Genomic DNA, 20,859 nt, shown 5'->3' on the forward strand with positions numbered 1-20,859 from the left:
AAAACAATTATCTCTATACTTGGTTTGGGCTATAGCTCACCGTAAGTTGCTGCTTCAGCCAATATTGTTTAAAGGTGGTGATTTTGTTTTGTTTTGTTTTAAGTCCTGTGAAATGTATTTTAAAAGCAAATAGGAGGTCCTCATAGTCAACAAAAGAGCCCAAAATGCAGTGAAAGTGAGTGTTAGTCACTCATTCATGTCCAACTCTTTACAACGTGATGGACTGTAGCCCACCAGACTCCTCTGTTCATGAATTCTCCAGGCAAGAATACTGCAGTGGGGAGCCATTCCTTTCTCCTGGGGATCTTCCCAACCCAGGATTGAACCTGGGTTTCCTGCACTGCAGGCAGATTCTTTATAGTCTGAGCCACTAAGGAAGCCACTGAAATGCAGTATCTGGGTGCAATTTCAAAAACAACAGAAAGATCTCAGTTCATTTTCAAGGCAAACCTTTATTCAACACCACAGTAATCCAAGTCTATGCCCCAACCATTAATGCCAAAGAAACTGAAGGTGATGGTTCTATGAAGACCTACAAGACCTTCTAGAACTAATACAAAAAATAGATGCCCTTTTCATCACAGGGGATTGAAATGCAAAAGTAGGAAGTCAAGAGATAACCTGGAGTAACAGGCAAGTTTGACCTTGGAGTACAAAATGAAGCAGGGCAAAGGCTAACAGAATTTTGCCATGAGGATACACTGGTCATAGCAAACACCCTCTTTCAACAACACAAGATGACTCTACACATGGACATCACCAGATAGATGGTCAATACCAAAATCAGATTGATTATATTCTTTGCAGCTAAAGATGAAGAAGCTCCATACAGTCAGCAAAAACAAGACCTGGAGCTGACCATGGCTAACATAATGAGCTCCTTACTGGAAAATTCAGGCTTAAATTGAAGAAAGTAGGGAAAACCACCACTAGACCATTCAGGTATGACCTAAATCAAATCCATTATGATTACAGAGTGGAGGTGATAAACAGATTCAGGGGAATAGATCTGGTAGACAAAGTGTCTGAAGAACTATGGAAAGAAGTTTGTAACACTGTTTAGGAGGTGGTGACCAAAACCACCCCAAAGAAACAGAAATGCAAGAAGGCAAAGTGATTGTCTGCCGAGGCTTTTCAAATAGCTGAAAAAAGAAGAGAGGCAAAAAGAAAGGGAGAAAGGGAAAGATATACCCGAATGGATGGAGAGTTCCAGAGAAGAGCAAGGAGAGACAAGAAAGCCTTTGTAAGTGAACAATGCAAAGAAATAGAGGAAACAATATAACAGGAAAGACTAGACATCTCTTCTCTAAACAAGCCGCCCCACGTGGATGGAAGAAAGGCTTTAGCCTCTGCTGGAGTGGTGGCTGCGCGGTGCTGGAGCAGCAGCTGCGTGGTGCTGGAGCAACTTTGGCAATACCCCACATCCAAGGGCAAAGGAGAAGCCCCAGAAAGATGGTAGGAGGGGCGGAATCACCTTTAGAATCAAACCCCATACCTGCCAGAGACGCTCAGAGGGCTCAAACAAACCTTATGCACACCAGGACCCAGAGACCCCCACAGAGACCAAGACAGAACTGTGTTTGAGTGTCTCCTGTGGAGGTATGGGTCAGCAGTGGACTGCTGCAGGGGCAGGGGCTCTGGGTGCATCAGACTTGGGTATGGCATAAGCCCTCTTGGAGGAGGTCGCCATTAACCCCACCATAGAGCTGCAAAAACAAGTCTATTTCACAGGACTGGGAAATAGATTCTTGGAGGGATCAAACAGAACCTTATGCACACCAGGACCCAGGAGAAAGGAGCAATGACCCCACAAGAGACTGACCCAGACTTGCCTGTGAGTGTCCAGGAGTCTCTGGCATAGGCGTGGGTTGGTGGTGGCCTGCTGCAGAGTTGGGGGCACTGAGTGTAGCAGTGCATTGTGGGAACATTTGAAGAAGGTTGGCATTATCTTCATTACTTCCACCATAGTTTGAAGTGAAGTTGCTCAGTCATGTCTGACTCTTTGCGACCCCATGGACTGTAGCCTACCACACTTCTCAGTCCATGGGATTTTCCAGGCAAGAATACTGAGTGGGTTGCCATTTCCTTCTCCATGGGATCTTCCCAACCCAGGGATCGAACCCGGGTCTCCTGCACTGTAGGCAGACGCTTTACCGTCTGAGCCCCAGGGAAGCCTCCCACCATAGTTTGGCCCCAGGTAAATAACAGGGAGGGAACACAGCCCCACCCATCAACAGAAAATTGGGTGAAAGATTTACTGAGCATGGCCCCACCCATTAGAACAAGACCCAATTTCCCCCTCAGTCAGTCTCTCTCATCAGAAAGCTTCCATAAGCCGCTTACCCTTCTCCATCAGAGGGCAGACAAACTGAAACCCACAATCACAGAAAACTAACCAATCTGGTCACATGGGCCACAACCTTGTCTAACTCGATGAAACTATGAGCCATGCCATGTAGGGCCACCCAAGATGGACAGGTCATGGTGGAGAGTTCTGACAAATGTGGTCCACTGGAGAAGGGAATGGCAAACCACTTCAGTATTCTTGCCTTGAGAACCCCATGAACAGTATGAAAAGGCAAAAAGATAGGACACTGAAAGATACACTGCCCAGTAGGTGTCCAATATGCTACTGGAGGTCAGTGGAGAAATAACTTCAGAAAGAATGAAGAGTCAGAGCCAAAGCAAAAACATACCCAGTTGTGGATATGACTGATGATGGAAGTGAAGTCCGATGCCGTAAAGTGCAATATTGCATAGGAACCTGGAATGTTAGGTCCATGAACCAAGGCAAATTGAAAGTGGTCAAACAGGAGATGGCGAGAGTGAACATCGACACTTTAGGAATCGGTGAACTAAAATGGACTAGAATGGGTGAATTTAACTCAGATGACCATGATATATACTACTCTGGGCAAGAATCCCTTAGAAGAAATGAAGTAGCCATCATAGTCAACAAAAGAATCCAAAATGCAGTACTTGGATGCAACCTCAAAAACGACAGAATGATCTCTGTTTGTTTCCAAGGCAAACCATTCAATATCACAGTAATCCAAGTCTATGCCCTGGCCAGTAATGCTGAAGAAGCTGAAGTTGAACAGTTCTATGAAGACCTAAAAGACCTTCTAGAACTAACACCCAAAAAAGATGTCCTTTTCATTATAGGGGATTGGAATGCAAAAGTAGGAAGTCGAGATACCTAGAGTAACAGGCAAATTTGGCCTTGGAGTACAAAATGAAGCAGGGCAAAGGCTAATAGAGTTTTGCCAAGAGAACGCACTGGTCATAGCAAATGCCCTCTTCCAACAACACAAGAGAAGACTCTACACAAGGACATCACCAGATGGTCAATACTGAAATCAGATTGATTATATTCTTTGAGGCAACAAAAACAAGACCAGGAGCTGACTGAGGCTCAGATCATGAATTTATTGCCAAATTCAGACTTATATTGTAGAAAGTAGGGAAAACCACTAGACCATTCAGGTATGGCCTAAATTAAATCCCTTACAATTATACAGTGGAAGTGACAAAAAGATTCAAGGGGTTAGATCTTGATAGAGTGCCTGAAGAACTATGAACGGAGGTTTGTGACACTGTACAGGAGGCAGTGATCAAGACCATCCCCAAGAAAAAGAAATGAAAAAAGGCCAAATGGTTGTCTGAGGAGGCCTTACAAATACTGAGAAAAGAAGAGAGGCCAAAGGCAAAGGAGAAAAGGAAAGATATACCCATTTGAATGCAGAGTTCCAAATAATAGCAAAGAGAGATAAGAAAGCCTTTGTCAGTGCTCAATGAAAAGAAGTAGAGGAAAACAACAGAATGGGAAAGCCTAGAGATCTCTTCAAAAAATTAGAGATACCAAAGGAACATTTCATGCATAATGGGAAAGATAAAGGACAGAAATGGTATGGACTTAACAGAAGCAGAAGATATAAAGAAGAGGTGGCAAGAATACAGAGAAGAACTATACAAAAAGATCTTCACCATGCAGACAATCACGATGGGATGATCACTCACCTGGAGCCAGACATCCTGGAATGTGAAGTCAAGTTGGCCTTAGGAAGCATCACTAGGAACAAAGCTAGTGGAGGTGATGGAATTCCAGTTGAGCTATTTCAAATCTTAACAGATGATGCTGTGAAAGTGCTGCACTCAATATGCCAGAAAATTTGGAAAACTCAGCAGTGGCCACAGGACTGGAAAAGGTCAGTTTTCATTCCAATCCCAAAGAAAGGCAATGCCAAAGAATGCTCAAACTTCTGCACAATTGCACTTATCTCACACACTAGTAAAGTAATGCTCAAAATTCTCCAAGCCAGGCTTCAACAGTATGTGAACCAAGAAATTCCAGATGTTCAAGCTGGATTTAGAAAAAGCAGAGGAACCAGAGATTAAATTGCCAACATCCGTTGGATCATCAAAAAAGTAAGAGAGCTCCAGAAAAATATCTACTTCCACTTTATTGACTACAGCAAAGCCTTTGACTGTGTGGATCACAACAAACTGTGGAAAATTCTTCAAGAGATGGGAATACCAGACCACCTGATTTGCCTCTTGAGAAATCTATATGTAGGTCAGGAAGCAACAGTTAGAACTGGACATGGAACAACAGACTGGTTCCACTAGGGAAAGGAGTACGTCAAGGCTGTATATTGTCACCCTGCTTATTTAACTTACATGCAGAGCAGAGTACATCATGCAAAATGCTGGGCTGGATGAAGCACAAGCTGGAATCAAGATTGCCAGGAGAAATATCAATCACCTCAGATATGCAGATTATACCACCCTTATGGCAGAAAGTGAAGAAGAACTAAAGAGCCTCTTGAAACTGAAAGAGGAGAGTGATAAAGTTGGCTTAAAACTCAACATTCAGAAAACTAAGATCATGGCATCTGGTCCCATCACTTCATGGCAAATAGATGAGGAAACAGTGGAAACAGTGACAGACTTTATTTTGGGGGTTCCAAAATCACTGCAGATGGTGACTACAGCCATGAAATTAAAAGATGCTTGCTCCTTGGAAGAAAAGTTATGACCAACCTAGACAGTGTATTAAAAAGCAGAGACATTACTTTGCCAACAAAGGTCCATCTAGTTAAAGCTATGGTTTTCCCAGTAGTCATGTATGGATGTGAGAGTTGGACTATAAAGAAAGCTGAGCACTGAAGAACTGATGCTTTTGAACTGTGGTGTTCAAGAGAAGACTCTTCCTTGGACTGAAAGAAGATCCAACCATTCCATCCTAGAGGAAATCAGTCCTGAATATTCATTGGAAGGACTGATGCTGAAGCTGAAGCTCCAATACTTTGGCCACCTGATGTGAAGATCTGACTCATTTGAAAAGACCCTGATGCTGGGAAAGATTGAGGGCAGGAGGAGAAGGGGACAACAGAGGATGAAATGGTTGGATGGCATCACTGACTCAATGGACATGAGTTTGAGTAAATTCTGGGAGTTGGTGATGGACAGGGAGGCCTGGCATGCTGCAGTCCATGGGGTTGCAAAGAGTCAGACACGACTGAGGGACTGAACTGAACTGAACTGAGATCTCTTCAAGAAAACTGGAGATACCAAGGGATCATTAATGCAAAGATGGGCACAATAAAGGACAGAAATGACAAGGACCTAACAGAAGCAGAAGAGTTTAATAAGAGATGGCAAGAATACACAGAAGAACTATACAAAAAAGGTCTTAATGACCCAGGTAACCATGATGGTGTGGTCACTCACTTAGAGCCAGACATCTTGGAGTGTGAAGTCAAGTGGGCTTTAGGAAGCATTACTATGAACTAAGTTAGTTGAGTTGATGGCATTCTAGCTGAGTGATTTCAAATTCTAAAAGATGATGCTATTAAAGTGCTCCACTCAATATGCCAGCAAATTTGGAAAACTCAGCAGTGGCCACAGGACTGGAAAATGTCAGTTTTCATTCCAAAGAATGTTCGAACTACCATACAGTTGCCCTCATTTCACACGCTAGCAGGGTAATGCTCAAAATCCTTCAAGCTAGGAGTTAGTGGTATGTGAACTCAGAACTTTCAGATGTACAAGCTGGATTTAGAAAAGGGAGAGGAACCAGAAATCAAATTGCCAACATCCATTGAATCATAGAAAAAGCAAGGGAATTTCAAACATCTACTTCTGCTTCATAGACTATGCTAAAGCCTTTGACTGTGTGGATCACAACAAATTGTGGAAAATTCTTTAAGAGATGGGAATACCAGACCACCTTTCTTGTCTCCTGAGAAACCTGTATATAGGTCAAGGAGCAACAGTTAGAACCAGACATGGAACAATGTACTGGTTCCAAACTTGGAAAGGAGTATATCATGGCTGTATACTGTCACCTTGCTTATTAACTTACATACAGAGTACATCATGTGAAATGCCAGGCTAGATGACTCACAAGCTGGAATCAAGATTGCCAAGAGAAATATCAACAATCTCAGGTATGCAGATGATTCCTCTCTAATGGCAGAAGGTGAAGAGGAACTAAAGAGCCTCTGGATGAAGATGAAAGAGGAGAATGAAAAAGCTGGCTTAATCTCAGTATTCAAAAAACTAAGATCGTGGCATCTGATCCTATCACTTCATGGCAAATAGAAGGGGGGAAAAGTGAAAGCAGTGACAAGTTTTGTTTTCTTGGACTCCAAAAGCACTGTGGATGGTGACCGCAGCCATAAAATTAAGACGCTTGCCCCTTGGAAGAAAAGCTATGACAAACCTAGACAGTATGTTAAAAAGTAGAGACATCACTTGGCCAACAAAGGTCCATACAATCAAAGCTATGGTTTTTCCAGTAGTCATGTATGGATGTGAGAGTTGGACTATAAAGAAGACTGAGTGCCAAAGAACTGATGCTTTTGAACTGTGGTGCTGGATAAGACTCTTGAGTGTCCCTTGGACTGCAAGGAGATCAAACCAGTCAATCCTAAAGGAAATTAACCCTGACTGTTCATTGAAAGGACTGTTGATGAAGATGAAGCTCCAATACTTCATTTGGCTACCTAATGCAAAGAGCTGACTCACTGGAAAAGACCCTGATGCTGAGAAAGATTGATGGCAAAAAGAGAAGAGGGCAGCAGAAGATGATATGGCTGGATGGCATCATCAACTCAATGGACATGCGTTTGAGCAAACTCTGGGAGATAGTGAAGGACAGGGAAGACTGGCATGCTGCAGTCCATGGGGTCACAAAGAGTTGGACAAGACTGAGGGACTGAATGACAGGAGGCCCTACAAGAAAAATCGATGATTGTATTTCCATTTTAATGTAAACATTTAGTGTCCAACCCTCCACTTCACCATCTCATTAGCATTTGAATGCAAACCCTCATTGCAGGTAATTATTTCAAAACCTTTTTAAATTTTCAGGCAGAGAAAGCAAATAGAGCAAACTAGAGGCCCTAGCTGACAGGTGATCAAATACTATAATCATGACAAGGGTGGGGGGCAGACTGTAGGAAATGGGAAAATATCAGCTTCAAATCCACCTCTGCCTCCAGGGAGCTACTCTGGTGTTTATTTGGATTTTCAGAGAATCTTTGAGCTTTTGTTTTGCAAATATAGCACCTCCAAAACATAACAATAAATAAAGTGAATTTTATGATGGTCAGTTTAGGCCCTAAATGGCCAAAATTTCCTTTTCTCCTGTTGAGGAGTCACCCCCTCTGAGAAAACTAGAGGACTCCTTGGCTAAAACCCCCAGTCAGAAAGAAAAGTGCTATTTGAAGCCCAGTGCCCTGCCCGCCTGGTGACCTTGTGTCCCGCCTCCAAAGTCACAGAAAGCAGCCTGTACTCTTCCCGAAAAACGTTTAGCCAGTCTGCATATCCATCCACCCAGCACGCCAGGTGTGATTGAGGCAATTTAGGCTGAGTGCAAAGTGCTCCATTTCAGGCTGAAATCACGCCAAAGACTCCTTACAAAAGCTACATTCAGCATCTCCAATTCCACATTCCATCCCGCGCATTGTCTGCCATTATTACCCAGGATTCCAAAAGCACTTGGCCATGTTAAATAAGAGTCAGGAAGAAAAACCACAGCAAGGGACTGCTGGAGGAGGCAAAGCTGGAATAATGAAGAGGGTCTCAGCCAGAGATGTCAGCTGAGCTCTGAAAATAGATGCGGCTTAATGAGCAGGAAGGAGGTTGGGTTTCTCCAAAAAGGCAGATTCAACCAGGTAAGAACTAGATCGCCTCGGTTCATCACCTTTGGAGGGTTGTTTGGCAGGACTCATTAAAACTAAAAAATGCAAGTGCTCTAGGATCCAGACATCTCTCTTCCTGGCAACTCTCCTAGAGGAAAATGCAGATAGATGCAACATGCACAAGGAGGGATACACGATTTTCAATACTGAGTTGCTTGTAAGAGCCAAAAGGCAAGAAATGATCTAACATCCGTCTACAGGGGAACAGACACACTGTGGAATACTATGCAGCAGCAAAGGGATTATGCCCTAAGCGAGATAATAATGTCCACACATACCTGTCCAGAGCTCCCAGATGTTCCAGAAACTCTCCTAAGTGCCTCCCACACATTGAACCATATTACAGTCCTCCAGTAGGTTCTGCAGTTATGATTGCAGAGCAACTCCAGCACCAAGATGTGAAATGACCTGTTATGAATGAAAGTCCGTGTGTGCAAAGCACAGTGAGCCCAAATGACCCCAAAATGTCAGAGTTTGGAGCAGAAAAAGGTTTAGTGCAGGGCCACACAAGGAAAACGGGGGGCTCATGCCTTAACCAGTAACTACGGGAAAGCTTTCATCTAAGCCCTTTTATAGAAAGGGTGAGAGGGGGGTGTGGTTAGTTGTTGCAAGCTTCTTGATGTCAGATGCTTTGTTCTGTAGTCAGATCACCTCAGATAACAATGTTCTATAAACCTCCACCAAAACAAACGTTACTCTGTTCTGACAAGAGCAAGTACAGTCCCAAGGCTCTGAGGTCCAGGTGCCCGCTAAGAGGAGGGGTCCCTGCACAGGGTAGATTACCCTGCCCAGGTCTTCCCATCAGCGTCCAGCTCCAGATGAGGAGGCAGGTTTCAGGGGGCAATATTATCAGAGCCAGGTCTCCAGACCCTGCTCAGCCACCATCACCGGGAGACCCTGCAGCAGGCCCTCAGGCTCCTCAAGACGCCCAAATAGGGGCTCGGCGGCTCGGACTTAGAGACCCTGGAGACCTCGGAGACCTCTACTGCCACTAGGTCGTGGAAGTGGGGATGAGGGAGAGGTTCACGGCTGCTTTGAAGCTTGGGCCTGGCCAGTGGGCAGTTGCAGCAAGGGTTCTAGAACTCTGTGGAACGCAGCTGTTGGTCTGTTCCTGGGCCCTCAGCTCACCTGCTGTCTGAGGCCAGAAATCCTGGGGGAGAGACAGCCCCAATCCGCCTCTCACCACGTTCTGTGCCGTGAGGATCACTGCCACGTTGGGAGCTTGACCACTAAGAGTAACTAACGGCTAACAGTCGAGCATTGAGGGCTTCACGCTAAGGGTCCAGCCAACGGTTTAGGTTGCAGCAAAGGTCACTCGCTAACGGCTGCGTGCTGGTCCCGCCCCCTACTGGCCCCGCCCCTATTTTTACACTCCCGCCCCTATTTTTACACTCCCGACGATCTGAAAAGAAAAAGTGAAGTCGCTCAGTCGTGTCCAACTCTTTGCGACCCCATGGGCTGTGGCCTACCAGGTTCCTCCGTCCATGGATTTTCCAGGCAAGAATACTGGAGTGGGTTGCCATTTCCTTCTCCAAAGGTAAGTAGTGGCTAACAGTCGAGTGCTGAGGGCTTCACACTAAGGGTACAGCTAACGGTTTTTGTTGCCATAACTGTTGCTCGCTGATGGCTGCGTGCTGGCCCCGCCCCTACTAGCCCCTCCCCTTGTCGGCCCCGCCCCTATTTTTCCACCCGGGAGGATCTGCTGCTGCTGCTGCTGCTAAGTCGCTTCAGTCGTGTCCGACTCTGTGCGACCCCATAGACGGCAGCCCACCAGGCTCCCCCGTCCCTGAGATTCTCCAGGCAAGAACACTGGAGTGGGCTGCCATTTCCTTCTCCAATGTATGAAAGTGAAAGGGAAGTCGCTCAGTCGTGTCCAACTCTTCACGACCCCATGGACTGCAGCCCACCAGGCTCCTACGTCCATGGGATTTTCCAGGCAAGAGTACTGGAGTCGGGTGCCATTGCCTTTTCCACTGGAGGATCTGAACCGAGCTTAAATGAGAGAGAAAGGCAGCAGAGTTTAGACTGAACCAATGATAGCTGACTTCTCTGCATACTGTGACCCCATTCTAGAGACCAGAGACCATACTCAAGCTTAATCTTCTGGGCCTATTTGGAAGTCTGGCTAATTAATGGCTGTAAAAGCAGTTTGGACTTTGCAAGCCTTTTATAATATGCCTCATTTAGACATAATGGCCTCAAGATTACCTCTGGCATCTTCAAGAAAATTAAAAATCCAGTAGGCAGTGGAATTGTCTCAACGTGATTTTCCTATTAGTTTTATTTTTATTATGATTACAAATAGCAGCATTACTAATGGTACCTTGGGCCAGGAAACCTTTCCCGGGAAGGTTTTGCCGTTTTCCCATGTCTATAGACGTATTTATTGGTCTTGTAGCCAGCACTGTGCTGGCTCCGTCCTCACGTTATTTAACATTCACCAAATGGAGGAGAGTTGGAGGGCTCCTGAACACGTCAACCACTACATAAGGAAACACCGTTTGTTACCCTCCAGCTTGACAATACAGGTCCTAATGGATATTTGTCTAATCCTTGGCTCCAGATAAGCAGGTGTCTGGCATGTGTGGGCTGGACAAGATGTGGTGTTCTGGAAGTCTAGGACAGCATGTGGTGCAGAAAGATGGCAGCATACAAACTGAGTAGAGGAGGCATGACTAATAATAAAAACAAAATATCTCTATCCACCCATTATTTGCAAATAATCATAGTACCACAACCAAGTGAACAGAAAAAAAAAAAAATTGCAGTAACACCCAGAAGTTCCTAGGGTCTAGTGATTAAGAATCCAATGAAGGGGACATGGGTTCAATCCCTGGTTCAGGAAGATCCCACATGCCACAGAGGAACTAAGCTTGTGCACCACAACTACTGAGCCCATGTGTGTAGAGCTTGCGCTTTGCAACAAGAGAAACCATGGCAATGAGACGCCTGTGCACCACAACGAAGAGCTGCGCCTGTTCACAGCAGCTAGAGAAAGCCCACGAGCAGCAATGAAGGCCTAGCACAGCCAAAATTAAAATAAATACATTTCAAAAAAAAAAAAAAAAAGTTTCTGGCATCTCCGATGAAGATGAAAGGATCATGATCAGGGATGATATGGCCAGAAATGAAACCCAATCTCTACCTTATCAGCACAGACAACTGCTACCATTACTCATTACAGACACTTCAGTTAATATTAGTCACTCTGAGTTTAAAACACCACCCCCTGCCAATGCTGCTCCTAAAAAGTTGGGTGGGTCTGCCACCATGATCATTCAAACATGGAGTCCACTCATATCTGTGTACCAGCATTGCTCATCTTCAAACTGAAGTTTTGCATAGGTGAATCAAATTGATGGGACTAAGTCAGAGGCAGGCCAAGGGCAGTTAAGAGTGATCCGCCCACAAAGAATAAGAGTGTGCATGGTTAAAAGAGAATTTAAAAGCAATATAAGACTAACTACAATCACCCAACTTTATATTTTTACCATGAGTCAGTAATTCTAAACAATGTCAGAGATAATACATCTCTAGGTGGGGCATCCTTCCTCCTTACAGGCCACGAGATTAGTTTATATTTTTGTGCCTCTGGTACCAAAGAGGGATGCATCTGTCAATGGGGATAACAATAGAACCTATCTCATAGAGTTGTGAAAAAAATGAATCTATTATAAAAACATCATCTCTCATCAAACTGATCTAGAGACAGTAATCCTAATAATTCCAGCAAGTTTTTGTTTTGGTGGAAATTTACAAGGCAATTCTAAAATATATGTGGAAAATCAAAGAGCCAAAATTATCACAAGGAAGAAAAAGTCAGATAATTTTCACTACTGGAGATCAGGAGTTATTATAAAGCCAGAGAAAATAAGCAAGCGTGCTTTGATACAAGAAAGATAAATAGACCAGTGAAACAGCACTAAGAGCTAAGAAACAAATCCACACATGTAAGGACACCTAATTTATAAAAGAGATGCCATAGGAGAGCAACGCAGAAACTATGGCTTTTTCAATAAATGGTGCTGGGTCAATTGGCCATACATATGGAAAAATCTGAATCTTGATCTCTAATTCATACTATACATAAAAATCAATTCCAGGTGGATTGCAAATCTGAATGTGAAAGGGGAAAAAAGATAGTTTCTAAAAGACAATACAGGAGCATGTCTTGAACTTGAAATACACAAAGATGTCCTAAACAAGACAAAGGAACCAGGAAGGGTGAATCCCCATCATACAGTTGATTCAGAATAAGAAGGAATCCACAAATCAAATTCCTTACAATTCCCATTGCTTAGCTTAAAGTTTCACTGCCTTCAGTTCAGCTCAGTTCAGTCGCTCAGTCATGTCCGACTCTTTGCAACCCCATGAATCGCAGCACGCCAGGCCTCCCTGTCCATCACCAACTCCCGGAGTTCACTCAAACTCACGTCCATTGAGTCGGTGATGCCATCCAGCCATCTCATCCTCTGTCGTCCCCTTCTCCTCCTGCCCCCAATCCCACCCAGCATCAGGGTCTTTTCCAATGAGTCAACTCTTCATATGAGGTGGCCAAAGTACTGGAGTTTCAGCTTCAGCATCAGTCCTTCCAAAGAACACCCAGGACTGATCTCCTTTAGAATGGACTGGTTGGATCTCCTTGCAGGCCAAGGGACTCTCAAGAGTCTTCTCCAACACCACAGTTCAAAAGCATCAATTCTTCGGCGCTTAGCTTTCTTCACAGTCCAACTCTCACATCCATACATGACCACTGGAAAAACCATAGCCTTGATTAGACGGACCTTTGTTGGCAAAGTAATGTCTGAACCTTTCAAAATCTTAGAATGTTCAGGCTGGAGCATCGCAAAGGAGGAAGGAACTCCGCATGTGCTTTTCTCAGGAAACTTCTCTGTCTAGGCTGCTTTTACAGAGGCAGTGACTCTGATGTCATGTACAGTGATTGTTTACTATGTGCCAGGCACTGTGTAAAACACTTTGCAATCATTTTCTTATTTATCTGTATTTCAGCCAGTGGTTGATGCCTGCCAGTTGGTGACCATGGAAACCACAATACCAGAAAATCTATCTTCCAATCTCTCTCCACTACCTCATCCTTTAACAACCGAAGTTTCTAACTTATAAAATTAAGACTCCAAGAATCAATCATGAAATTGAAGTTTAAATGAGTGCTTCTTGTTTGTTTTGTTCAATTTACAGTAAACCCGAATATCAAGTTGATGATTTAAACTTTTAAAACTACATTCCCATGCATTTCTTTATAGACTGTCTATGAGATAGCTACAGCAGGCATTGTCATTTCCACTTTCCAAATGGGTAAACTGAGGCACACAAAAAACACCCATGATATCTGAAACCAGGACTTCCCTGGTGGTCCAGTGGTTAAGCATCTGCCTGCCAATTCAGGGCACATGAGTTCAATCCCTGGCCTGGGAGGATCCACATGCCTTGGGCCACCTAAGCCCATGTGCTACAACTGCTGAGCCAGCACACTCTAGAGCCCATGTGCTACAAGAGAAGCCCTCATGCCACAACTGGAGAGTAGCCCCTGCTTGACACAGTGGAGAAAAGCCCTGCACAGCAAAGAAGACTCAGCATGGCCAAAAAGAAATTAATTAAATTTAAAAAATTTAAAGATCTAGAACCAGTGCTAAATATTTCAAGTCATACCCAACGGTAATGGAAGAGTTGGCTAGTCAGTTTGGCAGAGGCATGCACAAGTCAAGAATGGGATTGTTATTTGTAATTGTCTCCTCATAGGTGAGTAACTACAGAGGGTGATGCAGTAACATACTTGGTCTTCATTTAGCCTCATTCAGAACCCCCTCACCTTGTTCATAAACTGGTTCTCATGCCTCCAGCTTTCCCTGATTCCACACACCTCACAGCAACACTTTCAGATTTATCTTTCTACAACAGGGTTCTGATGTGTTATTTCCATGCCCCCAGACCATCAACAGTTCCTCCTTACTTTGTTAAAATATAAGATTTGTAATCAAACACCAATCAGAAAAAAAAAAAAAACCTTGGGTTCACTGAGTGGTTTTGGTCTACTGACTTAACTTCTCTGAGTCTCAATTTTTTTGTCTGTAAAATGGGGTAAGACTAGGGTTGATGTGAGGGTAAAATGGACATATTAAGTAGAATGGCTGACTGCACTGATGTGCTGGTTTTAAAAGATAGAATGAAACACTTGATTCAGTTAATGAGAAAAAAAACCTTTCTTTTTTCTTTTTACTATTTATACCTTGCTGTGCACCATGTTCTGTGCTCACACTTTTCATGCAGGCCATTATCAAATCTTCACAACTATCCCTGAGGTAGGAATTACTATTTTTGCATTTTATATACACAAGGAAACTGAAACTCAGAGATGTCACCCAGCTGGTAAATGGTAGAGTTTAGTTTTAAATTCAGATCTCACTGAGTTCAAAACTTATACCCGTCACCTACATCAAAGTCACCTAGGGGCAGGGCTCACAAAAATTCAGATCTCTGTGCCCCAGTCCAGAATGCTAGACTACCAACAGAATCCATTCTTCCCTTTTTTAGTGGCTAAGAATATGGCTGCATAGCTAGAAGACTATTTCCTCATGATTTTTGCAATTAGATGCAGTCATGTAACAAGTTTGCACCAATGGAATGTAAGCAGAAGTCACGGGTACCAGTTTCAAGCCAAGATGAGTAAGATATAGATGCAGCTTCTTCTTCCATTGACTGGAAGCTGGACATGGCAGGAACTCAGTCCTGGCAGAATAGATGACGACAAGTTTATAGAAGGCAGAAGAGCATCATGATGGAAGGATCTCGGACCCCTCTGGCCTATGGGGTTTGGTTATCAACAGCTGTACAGCAAACCACCCTAAACTGGCACAGTGTTACTTCCACAACATTCTGTTGGTCACAGAGCAGTCATAGGGCCTGCCCAGATTCAAAAGGAGGGCACATCAACCTCATGTCTCCATGAGAACAGGATCAAATAATTTGTGTCCGTCCTTAATCTGCCACATCCCTTGAAGTTATACACCAATAAGCCACATTCACCTTGAATTGCAATATGTGTGTGGGAGAAATATATTCTTTGTTCCCTAAGCCATGTTGTTTTTTGGTCTCTAAAGAACTTAGCTTTCTGCCATAACAGATACTCTTAGTGAATTAAAACAAGGGGTGGGGGCAAAGAATCTGCATTCTGAGAAGCAACCTGACAGCTTAATGCACATTTGAATTTAAGATCCATTCGCTAAGCCAGCTGACTACTCCATCCCGTGCCTGACCTCTCAGCAACTCTGAGATAGTTAAGCTCTTTTATCCGATTGTTCAAGGGGTTCACATCTTAGAACAGATAGCATCTCCACAAAATTGTTCTAAAGATCCATGACCTTGCTAAATCCCACTTGGAGATACTCAGAGGGGACTTGGAGTTCATCCAGTGAAATTCTCACTGGTCCAGGAGCTCTTAATACTCTAGGCCACAGGATCAAAGCTATGGTTTTTCTAGTAGTCATGTTTGGAGGTGAGAGTTGGCCCATAAAGTCTGAGCATTGACGAATTGATGCTATCGAATTGTGGTGCCGGATAAGACTCTTGAGTGTCCCTTAGACTGCAAAATCAAACCCGTCAATACTAAAGGAAATCGACCCTGAATATTCATTGGAAGGACTGATGCTGAAGCCGAAGCTCTGGTAGTTTAGCCACCTAATATGAAGAGCAAACTCACTGGAAAAGACCCTGATGCTGGGAAAGATTGAGAACATGAGGATAAGGGGGTGACAGAGGATGAGATGGTTGGATCACATCACCGACTCAATGGACATGAGTTTGAACAAACTCCAGGATATAGTGAAGGAAAGGAAAACCTGGCATGCTGCAGTCCATGCGGTTGCAAAGAATCTGACACAACTTAGCAACTGAACAACAAAAACAGGATGCTCACTTCAGTGGCAAAAATACAGAATTCCAGGTAAGAGAAAGCATTTCTAAAATGCAACTTCTAAAGGCAATCAATGGAGAAGGCAATGGCACCCCACTCCAGTACTCTTGCCTAGAAAATCCCATGGATGGAGGAGCCTGGTGGGCTGCAGTCCATGGGGTTGCTAAGAGTCGGACACAACTGAGCGACTTTACTTTCACTTTTCACTTTCATGCATTGGAGAAGGAAATGGCAACCCAATCCAGTGTTCTTGCCTGGAGAATCCCAGGGACGGGGAGCCTGGTGGGCTGCCGTCCATGGGGTCACACAGAGTCGGACATGACTGAAGCGACTTAGCAGTAGCAGCAGCAGCAAAGGCAATCAAATAAAAGAATTGAACTATTTCAGAGGCATCAGGAAGTCAGAAACTAGGGGTGTAGCTGTGTTACTTAGCTGAGTGGATACTGAATACAACAGATATGATATCAACTAACAGTGAATGACTTTGTGGTTTCACACATGTTACATAATGGGGGAGCCGGACTCCTATAGCAGTATATTGAAACTCTCTAAGCAAGAAAGTTGCAGGAAAGAGGACTTCCCTGGCAGTCAGTGGTTGAGACTCCAAGCTTCCACTGCAGGGGGTGCAGGTGTGATCCCTGGTTGGGGAACTAAGATCACACATGCCCCACAGTGTGGCCAAAAAAAGAAAGAAAGAAAAGAAAATTTCAGGAAAACAGTAATATTTAAAGCAATTCGTAAAGACATATGACTAAAAAAAAAAAAGAAAAAAAAAGACAGTTTTTAGACAAACATCTGGCTACTCAAGACTCTTAGCACCTGGAGGGTCTCATAGAATCAGGTCTCTATAAAGGCCTTATCCTCTTCTTAGCTCACTTCTACTTCTGTGTAAATATTAAGCCTCCTTGTGGTTAATATTGGGTCCCTGTAGACTTAAGCTGGTATTCTTCCTCAACAGAGATGATAATACCAGCCCCAGGAGGTTGTTGCAAAGATTAAATAAGGCAATAGAGATATTCATGCAATGAAAATTCATACAAAGAAGATCCATAGAACATGCAGTACAATGTTCAGAACAATGTGGCTGCACAGTAAATTTAAGCCTCTCTTATTTCCTTTCCATTTTTAGGAAATAAATTCTAAATCAGGAATGGCAGCTGTTATAGACTGAATATTTATATTATCCCCAAATTCTTATGTTGAAATTCCTACCCCCAAGGTGATGGTATTGAGAGGTGAGATTTTAGGGGATGTGATTAGGTTATATACTGGAGAAGGAAATGGCAACCCACTGCAGTATTTTTGTTTGGATAATTCCATGGACAGAGGAACCTGGCAGGCTACAGTCCATGGGGTCACAAAGATTAGCTTATAATGGTGGGAGTCCTCATGAATGGGATCAATGCCCTTACAAAAGAGACCCCAGAGAGCTCCCTCACCTCTTCCACCATGTGAAGACATAGTGAGAAGTCAGCTGTCTATAAACCAAGAAGTGGGTCTCACTAACACCAAATTTGTCAGTGCCTTGATCTTGGATTTTCCACCCTCTAGAACAGTGAGGAATAGATGTTTATTGCTCAAACCTCCCAGTCTGCAGTATTTTTATTACACCAGCCCCAAAGGACAAGGACAGCAGCACATAGATATTTGATTTGTTGCACATAATGACCTTTTCCTTAAAAAAATTATAAATTAGGTTCCAACATAAAAATTAGAAGGGCTCACATGAAAATCCAGATTTATGGTTTCTTCTAAAAGACAGAAGCTCTAGAAACACAGTTCAATCTGATCCCTACAAGGCATGAGTTTGAAAGCCTAGGACCTAATAATGTTCTCTCCTGTCAACTTTTGTCCCCTCAGTCTACTTTCCTGGACTCTGTCTTCTCAGTCTGGGGTGCACAGGGAAAGAATGTTAAAAGCTCTGACACTGGGCTTCCCTGTTGGCTCAGTGGAAAAGAATCTGTCTGCCGATGCAGGATCCATACATCACATGCTAGGGAGCAACTAAGCCCATGCACCACACCTACTGAGCCTGTTTGTACTCTAGAGCCCGGGAGTCACAACTACTGAGCCCAAATGCCCAGACTACTGAGGCCCGTGCTCCCTAGAGCCCATGCTCCTCAACAAGAGAAGTCACTACAATGAGACGCCTGTGCATGCAACTAGAGAGTGGCCTCCACTTGCTATGACTAGAGAAAGCCCGTGCAGCAACAAAAACCCAGCATGGCCAGAAAGAAAGAAAGAAAGCTCTGACATCACCATGAATTTGAAGTGGAGAAATTTACCTTTGATTCCTGGCCAGATGCTGGGTGCAAGCAATGAGAAAAGACATGCTAATAGTACTGTTTGCTTTCAGAATCATCATGATTTATTCATCATGGATTTGCTAAAGCCCCACTATATTCAGGGCACTATGCTCTACCCAATGGAATATACAAAATTGGCAAGAAAGAGACCTCATCTAGCCAACCCCTGTTCATTGCTTAAGTTTCACTGTTAATGTACTTTACTCCAGAAAGCCCTCCCTAATTCCTCCAGCCAGGTTAGACTTTAGGTCTACTCTCCCAAACTCCTCCTTTGTCACATTCCATGAACTCGGTCAATGTCTTTCTCGGGCTCCCTCCTCTGAGTTCATTATGATGTCCTGGTAATTGCTGCATCCCTAGTTCCTCACACAGTGCCTCATAGCCATTGGGCCCTTAACAACACACTAAAAAAAGAAATGAATCGTTACATGAATGAATGAATGGCAGAAGACTGGATGTTTATGCAAATAATTGTAGAAGTGAGAAGTGGGGCAAATGTATTCATTGGGCAATTGCTCATTTGTTAAATATTTTAAATATCACACCTGAATACATAAAAGTTAAGTATCCAGTGTATTATTAGCTATAATGAATTAACAGCTATAATGATTACAAGTCGGAGAAGGCAATGGCACCCCACTCCAGTACTCCTGCCTGGAAAATCCCATGGATGGAGGCGCCTAGAAGGCTGCAGTCCATGGGGCCGCTGAGGGTCAGACATGACTGAGCGACTTCACTTTCACTTTTCACCTTCATGCATTGGAGAAGGAAATGGCAACCCACTCCAGTGTTCTTGCCTGGAGAATCCCAGGGATGGGGGAGCCTGGTGGGCTGCCGTCTATGGGGTCACACAGAGTCAGACACGACTGAAGTGACTTAGCAGCAGTAGCAGCAATGATTACAAGCAGGTAAAGTATTTTCCACTGAAAAGGGTTAGTTCTCTCTCCGCAAGGAATTTTGGTATTAAGTTCCTTATATAAATTAGGCTCCTAGAACATAGTAGGTGCTCAATCCATGACACAAATTTATTGTGAGTGCTGTGATTTTACAATATTAAATCTATTATCTTCACTGCTATATTCTCAGCACAAAATACAATACACAGTGATGTTTGATAAATATTAGGTAAATCAATTATATATACACACACAGGTAAATAAATTACATAATTAATGAATTAACAACACTAGCTCCCCCCAAAAAAGAAGCTAGTCTGATCATCCTAAGGGCTTTTTGGACCTGCTGTAAAGCCCCAACCTCACTCCAGGACACTTTGGGTCAGTGATGGGAAAGTCAATGTCAGTCTGAGGGGAAGCGGGGACAGTCTCCAGGATCCCATGGGCCACACTTCTTATCTGGTCTTCTTGAGGGTTATGCCCAAGGCAACCCTGCTCCAAAGGGCACCTTATCTCTGGCAGCAGAGGAGGCTGAGGGCCCCAGATAAGTCCTGCAGGAGAGTGGGACAGGCCCAGAAGGGGCTTCCTATTAGAACTGAACATTCCGAGGTCTGCAGGGGTCTGGGGTCTGACCAGGAGTATTTCAGGCTTCTCCACAGGAGAGTCTTTTTGTGTTTCACAGAAAAGCTGCTATAGCTGAGTGGCTAGAAGGGAGGGCAAGGGGGTAGAGGGGGTTTACCAGAGAGAAGAAAAGGATTGGAGATAGAGAATAATGAAGTCTCTGACTGTCTGTTCTCTCTCTCTCTCTTTCTTGCGTGCACAGACTCAGATGAACAGAGAGCTGCGCAGTGGGCAGGACGAGAGAAATGGTAGACCAAGAGTCAGAGTGAGAGCTAGACAGAAAAAAATCAGAGACAGAGACACACCCAGCCACAGACCAGGGAAAGGGAGAGACAGAAGAGAGGCAGAGACTCAGAGACATTCCCCCAGAGAAATGACACAGAAAACAGAGAGACTGAGTTGAGACGGGGGTTGTCAGGGAGACACAAAAAGACTAGAGAAGGACAAACACAGGAAGACAGAGACAGAAACACAGGGAATTAATGCAAGCTAAATCACAGAGATGTAAAATGAGAGTTCTACACAGTGACAGAAAGAAGGAGCAGACAGAGGAGATGTTCAGGTCAATTCCTGGGCCAGCTTTATCTGGAATATAAACCGCTCACCAGGGATCCTGATACCAGAGTCCCGGGGAGGGCCCAGAAGACACAAGTTTCCAAGGCTCCCCAAGTGACTCTCCTGTACAGCTTGGACTGAGAACCACTGCTTAAAGCAAGGTTTCTGGTAGGAGAGGAACCTGTACCAGAATCACATGAATGTTTATTTAAAATCCTCAGGCCCTTCCTGGGCTATGAATCAGAGCAGTGAGTGTGGGGCCCAGGCAGCTGTTTTCACATGTTCTTCTGGGAATTCTAAGGCACACTTCAATTTGAGAACCTTGTCCTAGGCTGGTGGCT

At 43.9% G+C, this 20,859-nt stretch overlaps 2 long non-coding RNA genes across 2 annotated transcripts; one reads left to right on the top strand and one right to left on the bottom strand.

Moving 5' to 3' along the window:
- Positions 1–446: 446 nt before the first annotated feature.
- On the bottom strand, positions 447–10,043 carry LOC132342619 (uncharacterized). Its single transcript, XR_009491076.1, has 2 exons — positions 9,339–10,043; positions 447–8,618 (listed from the first exon to the last, which is right to left on the bottom strand). It is a non-coding gene; the product is annotated as an uncharacterized lncRNA (long non-coding RNA).
- LOC112442041 (uncharacterized) lies at positions 6,531–13,355 on the top strand. Its single transcript, XR_003030033.2, has 2 exons — positions 6,531–8,183; positions 13,221–13,355. It is a non-coding gene; the product is annotated as an uncharacterized lncRNA (long non-coding RNA).
- Positions 13,356–20,859: the final 7,504 nt, after the last annotated feature.

Source organism: Bos taurus, chromosome 17 (genome assembly GCF_002263795.3).
Source record: "Bos taurus isolate L1 Dominette 01449 registration number 42190680 breed Hereford chromosome 17, ARS-UCD2.0, whole genome shotgun sequence".
Lineage (NCBI taxonomy): Eukaryota > Metazoa > Chordata > Mammalia > Artiodactyla > Bovidae > Bos > Bos taurus.